The 15230-nt window shown below is 39.4% G+C and overlaps 1 long non-coding RNA gene across 1 annotated transcript; it reads right to left on the bottom strand.

Annotated features, from left to right (window-relative positions):
• Positions 1 to 8124: 8124 nt before the first annotated feature.
• On the bottom strand, positions 8125 to 13589 carry LOC132669923 (uncharacterized). Its single transcript, XR_009606292.3, has 3 exons — positions 13417 to 13589; positions 12770 to 12833; positions 8125 to 10408 (listed from the first exon to the last, which is right to left on the bottom strand). It is a non-coding gene; the product is annotated as an uncharacterized LOC132669923 (long non-coding RNA).
• Between the last annotated feature and the right edge of the window lie 1641 nt (positions 13590 to 15230).

Genomic DNA, 15230 nt, shown 5'->3' with positions numbered 1-15230 from the left:
GTACTGGAGAAGTGATCGTCTTACTAGAGGAAATATGATCTAAAATGCGAGAGCATCATCTCAGAATTAATAAACTTCTCTACATGACCTGGGGAACACAATCGGGAATTGCCTTCCCAATTCCTATGCTATTCGCTTCCACGTGCAACCACCTTGTGTTGTCAGACTTCATTCTGCACAACTGCTAACTTCCGCTCACTCGCTTGGGTCTTATGAAGCCTAAACTGTCATTGTAAGAGTTTGATTCTATAATGGCTCGATTTAAACACTGTAGTTATTTTTGGCACAGTAGCCTTGCCAGATAATATTTTAAAAGAAGCAGAACCCCTTTTACAACCAATCCCACATGGAATTCCAATTTATAAAAGAGTTCAAAGGAAGCTGCTCCAGTCGAAATAGGAGTTGAGGAATAGTCTAGATCTCTCTGAGATTCTCCCTCAGCTCTCTCTCCCATCTTCCAACAGTGGCTCCCACGCAAACTTCAAGGATCTTTAAGACTCTAGGAAACACAGGTTGGAAACATTGTCTATGCTACAGTCGGTTGGTTTTCTAAATAAGAAATTAGGATAAACTCTAAAATAAAGGAAGGCATCATGAGAGAAACCAAATCAGTCTCTAGAAAGGAGAATGCTTGAGAAGGGGAACAAGGGAACTTTCTAAAGTAATAGTAGTGCTCTGTACCTTGACCGGGTGTAAGTGTAAGCATTTCTCAAAATTGAACTGCACACTTAGGATCTCACAATATGCCTCAATAAAAGAACAAGGCTAGAGCCAGGCTGCAGCTATTAAGTCCCAGATAAATGCTGATTCGTGTTCACTTAACTAAAAAGATGCTCTGTCATTTCAATGGGTTTCATCTATAAAGGTCAAATTCATGTTTATGGAGCACCACAAATTTTTGGCTAGTTAATACTATAATTCTAAATCAAGTAACACAGTCCAGTGCATCAGCTCAGGGTTTGCAGTATGTACCAGTATTTAATCTGGAGTCTTTATTTATATTTGATCAAGATAAAGAAGGATGTTACAAGCCCTTATTAAATTTATTAATGCTTTGCATCACATAATTATGGTGAGAGCTAATACTGGAGCACCCTAGAGAGCATTCCTAGAAAAATGATTCCATAAAAACAGCCTAGTTTCAGGTTAAAGTGAAGCATTAATTCTCAAGTGGTATTAGGAGTTAGGAGTTTCATTCCAAAACAGTGGTCCGTATTCATGTTGGTTCTTATACACATTTGTGAATCTGATGAGATGGAAACCTTTCTCCCTCAGATACGTGCACACATGTGTACACACACACGCGCACACACACACACACACACACACACACTAAATGTTGGATACATTTCAGAAACTTACATTCCCTGAAGCCTATTCATGAATTCAAAGAATTCCTTCACTGAATATTTTCTCAGCTTCAGAAAGTCTCATTTGAGAATAATCACTATAGTTTGGTAGAATAACAAAAAAGTTGTCCAGGGGGCGATGATTTGATGCTCTGTTCCTGAGTGGGTTTATTGTTGTTGTTATTATTGCTGAGAAATTTATTTTCTACAAATTGGCTCATGTCTATTAAAGGAATATCTAAGATCTGTGCAGCATTGTTTGATTTTCAGACACTGGCATAAATGCTGTATGATTTACCTTGGGGATTTTACATAATAGACATCTATTGAATCAAATCTTAAACCCATACGATTTTCCCAACAATTCTAGAAGATTTCAGTCTCATTCATTGATAGGAAACCTTAGGTACAGAGATATCCAAGCTGATATCCAAGCTGAATTAGTGAGTCAATACAAGATTAAAAAAAAAAAAGACTGAATCCTTGCTCTGGTACTGGCCCCTTTTCTTTTGGCTATGTTGCCAACCAAATGTTTTAAGTAAATAAATAGCAACAACAATAATAGAATAGTTACCATTTGTTGAGCAGTTTCAAGCATTAAGCTACGAAATGCTCAAAAAATCCACTCGGAGCAATAATTTTGAAATCAGAATTTTAAATGTGGATTCACACTGAATGATGATCTTTAAAAAATAATGTGAACATATTCTTCATCATCTGGTGATTGTCTTAACACTGAGTGTCGCTACTTCATCTTAGTGTTTGAGCTCACGCTTATCCCCGCCACTGTGCTCATGCCGTGTGGAAACTAAATAATTTCATGGCATCCTACACGAAGAAAGGTTTCTGGCAGTCCAACTGGAGAAATGTAATGACAGATCTGTGTTCACGGAGCACAGAGTAGCTTGAGAAATGTGCTCAAAAAAATCGTTGTTAATTGAATAGTTTTGAAAATAATATTTAACTTTTCTTCCCAAATGCCAATTTAGCAGCAAATGTTATAGTAAGTGTAAAGAAATTCTGTTCCCACTTACAGAACTAAATGGATTAAATTCCTATTTAATGTGGATTTCAATTCCCTAAAAATATTAACCTTGATGCTAATCTTTAGCAATTAATAAAAATTGGCATGTAAGAATTTCTTGCTTACAGAATTTTGACAAATTACAACATTTGACCAGCTCGCACTATCAAACACATCCTTGGAGTTTTAAATTTCAGTTTGTACAGCATATTTATGCAAGTAAGCCTTTTCTGCACTGGAAACAAGTGAAGCCAGAATGTTGCAAGTTATAGAACCTGACATGAAGCCTCATCATTTTAAAATTAAATTCAACATTAGTGTCAGTGAACCTTATCTGTCATGTTAAATGAATACTGTTAACTTATATTGTGCTTTTATTTGCTTTATGTGTTTGTTATGATTTTAATATTTATTGTTGAATAGGCCTGTAAGCGTAAATTACTTATTTCTAGTTTTAGGTTTTTATGCTTGAGTAATATCACAATTAAAATTCTAAATCAATATTTGAGAGGTCTAAGACTAGATTTCCTTTACAAGGGCTCTACATATTACTCAAGTCTGAGAAACATAGGTCCAGGTTAGCACTGGTTAATTTATCAGTATTGTTGAGATATATTTTTGCCACTTAGGTATCTAATTTCTCAAGTTTATGTACAAGGGTACCATGAGAAAGTTTGTCAGGTATCTTGATGACACCAATACATTTTTGGTGCCCTTTTAAGCATTTTGGATACATTTCTGGCACTCAGGTGATCTTTTCATTTAGTGATGCTATAAAAAATAATAAATTTTGGAATAAAGCTTGGGGGATAACTCGGTCTCTCTAGAGACTCAGGGAAAGCCATATTTGTTTCATGTGATTCACTCTGAAACCCATTCTTCACCACAGAGAAGACAGAAGACAAAATGGAACATAAGGAGCTTTGAGTGCTTCGCTGTGTTTTGGGTAGGAAAGGGCCACGGAGAGAGATGATCTCAACACTGGGTTAGGGGGTCCACTCTCTCTTTCTCTCCGTCTCTTCCTCTGGTAGGAAGCATGATGCGGCCATGTCAGAATGGCTAAAATTAACAACTCAGGAAGCAACAGATGCTGGCAAGGATGTGGAGAAAGGGCAACACTTTTGCACTGCTGGTGGGAATGCAAACCGGTGCAGCCACTCTGGAAACCAGTATGGAGGTTCTTCAAAAAGTTAAAAATATAGCTACCCTATGACCCAGCAATTGCACTACTAGGTATTTATTGAAAGGATACAAAAATGTTGATTCGAAGGGGCACATGCACTGTTTACAGCAGTGCTACCAACAGTAGCCAAATTATGGAGAGAGTCCAAATGTCCATTGACTGATGAATGGATAAAGAAGATGTGGTATATATATACAATGGAGTATGACTCGGCAATCAAAAAGAAGGAAACCTTGCCATTTGCAACAACATGGATGGAACTAGCGTGTATTATGCTAAGCGAAATTAGTCAGTCAGAGAAAGACAGATATCACATGATTTCATTCACATGTGGAATTTAAGAAACAAAACAGATGAACATAGGGGAAGGGAAGGAAAAATAAAATAAGGTAAAAACAGAGAGGGAAGCAGGGTGCCTAGGAGGCTCAGTCAGTTAGGCATCTGACTTCAGCTCAGGTCATGATCCCACCGTTCATGATTTTGAGCCCCACATCAGTTTCTGTGCTGACAGCTCAGAGCCTGGAGCTTGCTTCAGATTCTGTGTCCTTTTATCCCTCTGCCCCTTGCCCACTCATACTCTGTCTGTCTCTCTCAAAATATAAACATTAAATTAAACAGAGATGGAGGCAAACCATAAGAGACTCTTAATTATAGAGAACAAACTGAGGGTTTCTGGAGGGGTGTGGGGTGGGGGCATGGGCTAAATGAGTGATGGGCATTAAGGAGAGCACTTGTTGGGATGAGCACTGGGTGTTACATGTAAGTGATGAATCACTAAATTCTACTCCTGAAACCAATACTACATTATATGTTAACTAACTTGAATCCAAATTAAAAAAAAAATAGAATAAAATAAAATAACCTGGAATCTTAATAGCCAGTTAAACTTACTGCTAACATTTTGTTGTGTATCCCTCATAGGTATAATTTAAACAACAAAAAAGACCCCTCGTAGTCTTTAGTAACCATTATTTTAGGATTGTGTAATATTGTTCAGTAACAAGTATCACATTTATTTACCTCATAGGGGTGCTCAATATCTTCCCATTTTTTTCCTTTTCTTCCTTCTCCTTCAACTCTTCTTCCTCTTCTTCTTCCTCCTTTTTCCTACTTATAAAGAGATCTGTATTAAGCACCCTTGTAAATAAATCTTTGCACTCACCTATGATTATTTCCTCAGAGTCCATTTCTAGGAATAAATAATTGTGGCTCAAAAAAAAAAAAAAAAAAAAAAAAAGAGTATGTTGCCTCTGCTGTAGGCCAATATCTGCCTGTATCTTAATCACCAACTACAAGTAGCTGTAGTGTTCTGCCTCCTTCTGGAAAGCGGTCACATCTACCCATTCTAGGTCCTGAAATGGGGATTCTATTACAGGTTCAGATTCTAGTCTCTGCCAGTCTCTGGACACAGGCCCCATGGACATGAAACTTCACCTCTGTTTTCTGGTCTCCTTTGAGGCTATGAGTCCCCAGGGAAACTATCATGCATGGTGGCATAGTATAACTGACCCATTGACTTTAATTCTTCCCAGCTCCTATCCCAGCCTGTGCTATACTGTGGCTACTCCAAACCTCAGAACTAACAGAATTCCCATATTTGGTCTCTCCTAGCCATAAGACCTGCGAGGGCAAGAACCTTGTTCCTTTTGCTTATCTTATTATTTTGAGCATCCAGCTTGGTACCCAGCATATAGTTGGCTCTCAATAAATACTTATTAAATGAATGAGTAAATGAATGCACGTCTTGAAACATGTCCTAACTTACCAATTAAACAGAGACCTGAAGCATTTTTTTCCCACTTCAGAAACACAGATGATTTTTTTTGATGCCCAGGTTATTTCATTTGTGTGGTCTCTGAATCCAACAACTGTTTGCTTGTGGTCATTCTAGCTTCTAAAGGACTGAAACAAAGGCTTTCCTCACACCTTTCTCAGTCACGGAGCAGGAGGAAATGCAATACTCCCAGGGCCTGGAAGCCGGCACCCCGTCTGTTCCAGGAGGTTAAAGAGAGGGGGTTCCAGCTGTCCAAATAGTGGAGGCAGAGACCTCTCCTTTACCTCAACACTGGAGGGAATTTTACTTTATTCTGCTCAGAAGTCCAGAAGTCCAATGTGAACGCAAAAAAGGATTTAAAAATCTGTTCCCAGAAAAACTTGTGTAGTTACAGTGACCACTTGTTCTCACTCTCTGCTTCCATAGAGCTACCCCCCAACCCCTTGCCCATTGTCACACTTGAGCAAAATGCGCCCGTGTACTGAAGTAATCTTATTTTTGCCTTTGCTCGAAAATGCATCCGTAATTTTGCTCATTTTCATTCTCATTTCAAATAAATTTTCCAGAATGAAAGGGCGTGATTATGATCTAACTCTCAAATCTCTACTGGAAATTCAGATTACTCACCAGGAATCCAGGACCTTCTCACACCAGAAAAATCTAATTTCTTGCTATAAAAAGCCACACTGTCGGGTGGCTGAGTCAGTTAAGCATCCAACTTTGGCTCAGGTGATGATCTTGTAGTTCGTGAGTTCAAGCCCTGCATGGGGCTCTGTGCTGAGCCTGCTTCAGATTCTGTATGTCTCCCTCCCCTGCTGGCTCTCTCTCTCTCTCAAAAATAAATACACGTTATGGGGCGCCTGGGTGGCTCAGTCGGTTAAGCGGCCGACTTCGGCTCAGGTCATGATCTCGCGGTCCGTGAGTTCGAGCCCTGCGTCGGGCTCTGTGCTGACAGCTCAGAGCCTGAAGCCTGTTTCAGATTCTGTGTCTCCCTCTCTTTGACCCTCCCCCGTTCATGCTCTGTCTCTCTCTGTCTCAAAAATAAATAAACATTAAAAAAAATTAAAAAAAATAAATAAACGTTAAAATAAATAAATAAAAGGCTACACCATCATTAAAAAGTGACATATTTGAGGAAAGTTAGCCTAACCAGAAATAGAATGATTAATCACACCTAGCCAACATCTCACCTTAACATAAAAATTATGTCAAATTTTCAGTATCCCATTGTGCGTCAGGATGTCAAGAGTATTTTCAAATAAAAGGCCACAGCCATATTCCTGGTCCTGCACACCACTTTTCGTCAAGCAGTAGAGTCTACTTTCCTTCTTCTTGAAGTTGAGGTGACCACTGTGAATGTCGCCTAAACAAAGACAATGCGGCAGAGGTAACACTGCAAACTTCCAAGGCAAGATCACAGGAGTTCTCTCTGGCCTCAGTCTTGGGACATTCACTCTTCCAACCCAAGGATGACATTGTGAGGAAGCTCAGGCCACAAGGGGAGGTCACATGTAATTGTTCTCGCTTGACGGCCCCCCAATCAGACTCAACTGATGGCAGCATCACCACCAGAGCTATGAGTGAGCAAGCCTTGAGGCTGCAGGTGATTACAGGCCTTGTTTTCAAACCGCCCCACCTGAAGCCCGAATGAAGCAGGAGCAAGCTATTTCCACTGCGCCCCACCTAAACGACAGGGCAAAATAATAATTGTGGTTATTTCCGGCCACAACACCTTGGGTTGTTTGTTACACAATAGACAACCAGACCAGTCAAATACTATATTATCTCAATCCTGTGTTCATTTAATCCTCCTAACAACTGAAAGGTAGGTATGATTAACTCCATACTGCCAGCGAATAAACAGGCATTGTGCTAAGCTCTGGAAATACGTTAGTAAAGATGGCTGACATGTTTCCTGCCTTAGCAAGCTTGCAGGGCACACTGACTATGTTCCTTTCCTTTAGAACCATAAGCCATTGGGGGCGCTCCTGACCCTTCACCCCTTCACTATACATACGAGAACGGAAATCATGTGTTTCCCAAAACATTGTCTTAATCATAATACTCTCCCACAGGAATAAATTAGATCATGTGTTTCTCTTGGCTTCAGATGCAGTGTGTGTGTGTGTGTGTGTGTGTGTCCTTGCATTAGAATTTTACAGACTGAGTCTTAAACGATAATGGTTGGCTTTCTATTTTTCATTTGATCCTCTTAAATATGTTTTAAACTTTCTTATTATTCAATAAGAATAAATATACAAATAAAAATATATTTATAAAATCTAAAATATAAAACCTAAGTACATGTTTACTGAAGGAAAGTTAGAAAATACAATTAATACAAAACTAAAATTATACAAAAGTGACAATATGGACATAAGCATCCAGAAATTTGTTATGTCTACCTACGTATATCTCTGTCAAATGGTGGAATATTGCTGAAGGACACAAGACTTGTAATTTCTTGCATTTTAACCTCATTCACATTAGTACTAGAAATGAAATGATGGACGCTTAAAATCAATGCAAGTAAGGGGCGCCTGGGTGGCTCAGTCGGTTGAGCGTCTGACTTTGGCTCAGGTCATGATCTCATGGTCTGTGAGTTCCAGCCCCGCGTCGGGCTCTGTGCTGATGGCTCAGAGCCTGGAGCCTGTTTCAGATTCTGTGTCTCCCTCTCTCTCTGACCCTCCTCCGTCTCTCTCTGTCTCAAAAATAAATAAACGTTAAAAAAAAAAAATTAAAAAAAAATCAATGCAAGTAAAATCAACTTGACTTTGAAAAGTGTGATGAGTCTAAAGAGGACTCCCTTCAATTATTTTTTTATTTTCTTTCACTTCAGGAAACTAAGATAATTCAAATAGAGTATCCCTAATGTTATAGGACTCCTCAACCTCTTGGCTTATGTGTATTCCTGTATACTTACAATTATCTCAGACCTCCAAGTTCATTAACACATCGGCTGTGACTTTGAAGCCTTGGCTATGGAAGTTGTACTTCACCCATTAGCAACATCCCACATTCTCAGATGGCAACCTCTGGATTCCGTTTTAGCTGATTGTGGCAATCTGGGTTTCATTATTTAAGAGAGATAAGATGACAGATTGGGCTGGTTCCCACTATCTCAGAATAGCAGCCTTAAGTATTTGGAAAATGTGAACACAAAAATATTTACGGACTTGAAGAGTGAATGCTATTTGCTGTCTGAAAGAGAAAAAGCAGAAGATTATCACCCACACAGTGTTGATATTGGGTTTTATCTTCCTGAAACAAGCAGACTATGGGTGAAAGAGTCTGGTGCCATTTACGGTGAGACTGGGACTTAACTCATATCTCCAGCATCTCTCATTTGTTTCCAGCTTCATGTTTAGTTAATAACAGTAGAATCTGTAAAATCTGTAAAACAGTAGAACATGTTTTTAGTAAATACTGTCCAGATCTGCCAGCGATTTCAGCTGCTTATGGCCATGTAGAAATAGAAAGCAGGAAAAGCAATGAAGAGGAAAAGAGCTTTCAATGAGGGAATGTTCAGAAAGGTTTCATAGGTTACAGTTCAACTGTGAATTTCAACTTACTGCACCTGTTCTCTTACAGTATTCACACATTAATGAAGAAATGATCCTGGAAAAGAAATCATTTTGGATTATCTTTTTTTTTTTTTAATCACATGGAGGGTTATTTTTATTTTTATTTTTTTAATGTTTATTTATTTAGAGACAAAGAGAGAGAAAGCAGGAGCAGAGGAGGGGCAGAGAGAGAGAGAGAGAGAGAGAGAAGGAGAGGGAATCCCAAGCAGGCTCCACACTGTCAGCACAGAGACTGACATGGGCCTCAATGTTGCCAGAGACTGACATGGGCCTCAATGTCGCCAACTGTGAGATCATGACCTAAGCTAAAATCAAGAGTCAGACACTCACCCGACTGAGCCACCCAGGCAAACCTGAGTGATATTTTTAATATCCAATGGCTCATCTCTTACAATCTTTATTTCTTTTTTTTTTTTTAATTTTTTTTCAACGTTTTTTATTTATTTTTGGGACAGAGAGAGACAGAGCATGAACGGGGAAGGGGCAGAGAGAGAGAGGGAGACACAGAATCGGAAACAGGCTCCAGGCTCCAAGCCATCAGCCCAGAGCCTGACGCGGGGCTCGAACTCACGGACCGCGAGATCGTGACCTGGCTGAAGTCGGACGCTTAACCGACTGCGCCACCCAGGCGCCCCTACAATCTTTATTTCTAAAAAGAATTCTATTCTCAACTACTAAACATGGCTCTACACTTAAGGGACTGTCTTCCTTCAGCACTGAATGGAAGCCACGCACATTAGGTCTTAGCTCTAGCAAAGATCAGTCCTCAGGAAGCCTGCATTCTTGCCATCCCTCATATGATACTCCGCATTTAAATTAGACCACCCAAATGGAATAGACATGTGACCAGCGGTCATAAGCGTAGTAGAAAATATAAAGCCAAAATTGAATGACCCAAGAGATAGTTGCTGTTTATACTCTCTGCTTCCTCATGGTGTTACATGTGCATAAATAAAAGTACCAAAGATAGGAACAGAAGGCCAGATTGAACAGCTGGGAAATGTATGACAAATCTATAGTCAACTCACCTTCTGATTTCATTTCAGTTCTTTGCACCGAACAGTCCCAGTTCTATAGCAATTCATAAGCTTATGGGAGAGTCATTATCTTGGTCTGCAACACTAACTCATTTTGGGGTGAAATAGGCAGTGAGATTGCAGGAGGTTACAACAGTTGAACAAAGGAAAGCCAATTCAATATTATTTTTATCTGACTGGGCATTTTAATGTCACTGGGAACAAAAGAGTTCTCCTCTTTCCTTTTCTTAACTGTGACCATCAAGGAAGACTTAGAAATGCTATTATAATTATGGCTTACGTTTCATAATTTCTTGATTCCCTGGAGTATATAGAAAATGAAAAGATAATGTTTTACCTTGAAAGGCTGAAATGGAAAAACCTCCTGTTCGTGAAATCTCTCTGGAATGTAGTGATTTGTGTGATTGCAATCACAGAGCCAGCTAAAATAGCATACGAATTCTCCAATGTCTTCCTTCTGTCAAAAAGAACATTTCATTGAAACTACCTTTATAGCCTGGAATGGCTGTCTGCTTTCCAAAAAAGAGTTCTAAATGGCTATTAAGCAACCAGTAACTCTGCCTAAATGTGGAGCAATTAGAACCATTTTCAAAGTTTTGAAAGATTGTTCTAACCTCACCCATTCCTTTGCCAAGACTTAGATGGAATCAAGAAAATAAGAGGCTTGGAGATGAATAAGACTAAAGACGTAAACGAGTCAGCGCGATGTTTGAAAGGGAAGTGTGTCCGCACCTTTGGAGCAATTTTTGAATTTTTAATTATTATGATTAACTCTGGAAAATGGGATGTCATACATCACAGAACATTTCCTCCATTAAAAAAACAAAAACCCTCATCGCATCAACCTCAACCCACATCATTACGCGTCTATGCAAGGCCCATCCTTTTTAAATCATTTTTCTCCACTTTCATTCTCTGTAGTGTGGTCATCTTCTCCAATGTGCTTGATATGTGTTCATATGTATGAATAGACACTTATAAATATACTTTGTGAGTGTTAATTTACATAATGGTATTGTGGTATAGATACTCTGCAACAAAAACAACATTTTGCTTTTAAGATCTACCTCTTTGGCTCTATGCATATCAGATGCTTTGTCTCTATCACTGCATAGTAGTCCGTGGTGTGCAGTCACTGCTTTCTTTATCATTTTATCTTTTATCTTTATCATTTTCTCTTTATCATTCCCCACTACGGACACTTCGGTGGCCTCAATCTCCACCACAATAAGCAACACTTGATGAATATCTTTGTACAGTCTTTCATGGATCTGTAATGAGTTTTTCTTTTTCTTTTTTTAGCTATTGCTATTTTTTAAGTATATTTATTTATTTTGAGAGAGAACGTGCAAGTAGGAGCAGAGAGAGAGGGAGAGAGAGAGAGAATCCCTAGCACGCTCTGCCCTGTCAGCGCAGAACCCAATGCAGGCTCAAACTCACCAATTGCAAGATCATGACCTGAGCTGAAGGCGGACACTTAACTGAGCCACCCAGGTACCCCAAGAATTTTGCGAAAGTATGGATCCAGTGGGGCAACTGGGTGGCTCAGCTGGTTAAGCATTTGACGTCAGCTCAGGTCATGGTCTCGCAGTTCGTGAGTTCAAGCCCCACATCGGACTCTGTGCTGACAGTTCAGAGCCTGGAGCCTGCTTCAGATTCTGTGTCTCCCTCTCTCTCTGTTCCTCCACCTCTCCCTCTCTCTCTCCCTCTCTCTCAAAAGTCAGTAAACATAAAAAAATTAAAAAATTAAAAACTTAAAGTATGGATCCAGGAGTAGGATTCCATAATTATATATGCCAAGCTAATTTTACTAAGTACCCTCAGCCCTACCCCTCTTGCTTCTCCAGAACAGCCAGGCCAGTTTCCTCTTCCACCGACGGTACATAGTTTGCCTCCTCACATTCTCATTAATATTTGATGTCCTTCTAATTTTTGATAATTTAATGGGAATAAGGTAGCACCTTGCTGTTTTAACAACGCTGAGATTTTCCAGGGAGGTTGAGTTCATCTTGCTTGTGTGAGGATAGTTACATTAAGTACGGGCTTGCTATTGCTTCAAAGTTTGAGAATGGGAAAGAGAGTCTGTATGAGTGTTGAGCCGAAGGAGGTGCTCCAGACAGATGTGGATGCCCAGCTTAGACTGTTCCATCAGTCCTCCCAATGATTCTGTAAACTGCACATACCATTTAATAAACCCCTTTCTGCTTAAAATAGTTAGAAGGCATTTTCTTGTTGGCAACTAAGAAGACTGGTTTATATGGTAATCGGTACCATAAGTGGTTGCAAACCCTCAAGGAATAAAATGGGAATCAAGGATAGGTTATTCAGATAGGTTAAGCGTGAAAGCAGTGAGGATCTGCTTCCCATTATAATATAGGTCACTACAGCATTTTATCTGTGGACTTCCATTTTTCCATATACATTTTGGCATAGATTTGATGATAGTATCAAAAATACTCTTGGATTTTTAGTAAAATCATATTGAATTTATAGAACAATTTGGGGATAATTGACATTATTACAATATTTTGTCCATCAGTGAACATCGTATGGTTCTCTATTTGGGTTTTATTTTATGACCCATAATAATATTTTTAAAAGTTCTCCATAAAAGCTTTGTGGATTTTTGTTGGATTATTTTCATTTCTGGGTGATGTCCATTTCTCCTCTAGTCCAATAATAATCCTGTTTGATATACAGGAAATTATGAACCCTATTTTGTTAACCATTATAACCACATTATATGACAACTGTAAAATAGAAAGGGAATGACAAAGAAAAAAATTAAAAAACTTATTATGTATAAATATCTACTTACAGGTTTTTTAATGCTCTTCTGGATGATGCCTGGATTTCTAATGCATTTTCTAGTTGGTTGTTGCCTGTATAAAGAAATAGTATGAGCTAAGGATACTATCTACACTCTCTTATTCAATCAGCTTCCCAGTTGATTCAACTTTTCAAAATGTAGATTGATCTTTTCATTTTCAAAAAACGACTTTCCTTTCTTCCCTTCTAACCCTTAAACTCATTTATTTCATTGCCCTATTTTGCTAAAACTCTAATGCTGTGTTGAACGGGGTCAAGGATAGAGAAAGTCTAGTCTTGTCTCCAGTCTTAAAGAGAATGCATAATAAAAGAAAGATGAATAACTTTGCAATCTGGCCTCTCCATTTGCCACCCCTTTTCCAAGAATTGTGTCCCTCAATTGTAACCAGCTGTCCTTGGAGTGTGCAGTGCTAGAGAAGGAGGGAAGGTGGGGAAGCCCAGGCCCTGTTTAGTTGTTTGCACTCATTTTATTCCTCCCCATCTCTCCTCAGCTCAAAGATCACCCTTGCATTAATCTCATTGATCTGGGCTTCTAATTTGCTGCCTCAAGTTTAGACGGAGAAGGCAAGAGCCAATCAATGCTCTCTTTCTATACCCATGCTATCTTCCATCGCCTTTCCCTTCCGAGGCTCTCACTTCAGCTAGGGCTCAGAACGGAGCCAACTTCTGTCTCTCCAGGGACTTTTCGGTTTTTCCAATATTTTCTTAGATCCACCATTTTCTTTCTCCCTTCTGTGACATCTTCAGGATTGGGTTTAGAGTAGGGCTCCAGAAATTCCTTCAGGTAACATCTTAAATTTTTGCTATCCTGGAATGTTGTCTAAAAATGAAAAGATAAGAGATAAAACTTGGTTGACAATGTAATAAGGAGGTAGCCACAACCTGCATGCCTACTGCATTATCTGTGAAATGCTATGAAAGTTGGCCTCAGGTGCCTGGGTAGCTTAGTTAAGTGTCCAACTCTTGATTTCAGCTCAGGTCATGATCTCACGGTTCGTGGGTTCAAGCCCTGCATCGGGCTCTGCACTGACAGCTCAGAGCCTGCTTGGGATTCTCTCTCTCCCTCTATCTGTCTCTGCTCCTCTCCATACCCCCCGCCCCATCAAAATAAATTAATTAATTAAAAAAAAATAAAGTTGACCTAAGACTAGAAAGGAGACTAGAACTGACCCAGACCTCTGTATACCTCAAACTAAAAATAGATTTCCCTAAAATCTTGAGGGTTTTCATAAAATCTAGTGTCACAGTGCTGAAAGACACATCTTGATCCTTTGCACAGAGTGAGAATAACAGAGAAAGTGGCTGCAGCTGAAGAAGATGTACTCATATTGTATTTCCATGTGTCTAAAATCTAATTTTCAGTCTAGGGGGCTAGATGTTGTGAAATTGGGTAAGAGAAAGAGGGAAGGTGACAATGGGCAGATCATACACAAAAAACTTTGGCCAGAGGTCTTTGCCCTTGAACACCAAAAACTGAGAGAGACATTTCCCAGGGCAAAAGAAACAAACAGATAAGATGGCATTTGTGATAACCCTAAAACAGCTTTGGACTGCCCATCTTGGGCCTCTTCCTTCTTCCCCAGAATATTCTCTAGTAGGAAATTTGCACTCCTCCAAGATGAGCAATCATCAGACAAGCACTGATACTGGACCTGTGCACAGATATTAGATCTAAGTGGAAAAGAGGAAAGGAACATAAACAAAAGACAAATTAAAAACTTACATCACAAAGAAGATTTATTTTTTAAAAATATTTACTTATTTTGAGAGAGAGAGAGAGAGAGAGAAAGAAAGAGAGGGAGAGAGAGCCGGTGAGGGGTAGACAGAGAGGGAGAGAGAGAATCCCAAGCAGGCTCCGCACGGTCAGCACAGAACCCGACAGGGGGCTCAGACTCATGAGCCATGACCTGAGCCAACGTCAAGAGTCGGGCACTTAACTGACTGAGCCACCCAGGCACCCCATAAAGCAGCTTTTAAAATGAAAATCTAAATGAGGCAAGAGTTCATTATCTCAAAGCAATTACAAATCATGTTCACTCCACACAGGAACTGCTGCTGTTGGAGTGCCTCATTTTATGTGACTCCAGGTCTTTTCTCATACCTACTCCAGGGGAAATACCTTCCTCGTCTAGCTCTTGGTGAGAGTCTCATCACCTCCCAATCTCGGCCTTTCTACTCTTCCCAGGCTGGTTTGTTTTTCCCATGTATGAGCCAGTCACCACACACTTGAAAGGTCCCAATGATGCTCACCTCCCACAGCCTCCATCACATCTCTTTTGGAAGCAGAAAAATTACCAAGTACATATACTGTATGAAAGAAAAACATAAATGTTGTAAAATTTGATTTTATGTAAGCAAAAGATAACATTAATTGCATGGATTCAAAAACCAGAAGGATGTTTATATAACTATAGGCAAAAAATTTTTATTTTCAGTAGCATTTATTTTTA

The sequence above is a fragment of the Panthera onca genome, chromosome B3 (genome assembly GCF_046562875.1).
Source record: "Panthera onca isolate mPanOnc1 chromosome B3, mPanOnc1 haplotype 2, whole genome shotgun sequence".
Classification (NCBI taxonomy): Eukaryota; Metazoa; Chordata; class Mammalia; order Carnivora; family Felidae; genus Panthera; species Panthera onca.
The sequence above is the reverse complement of the archived record's forward strand: the minus strand, read 5'-3'. Positions and strand labels throughout refer to the sequence as shown.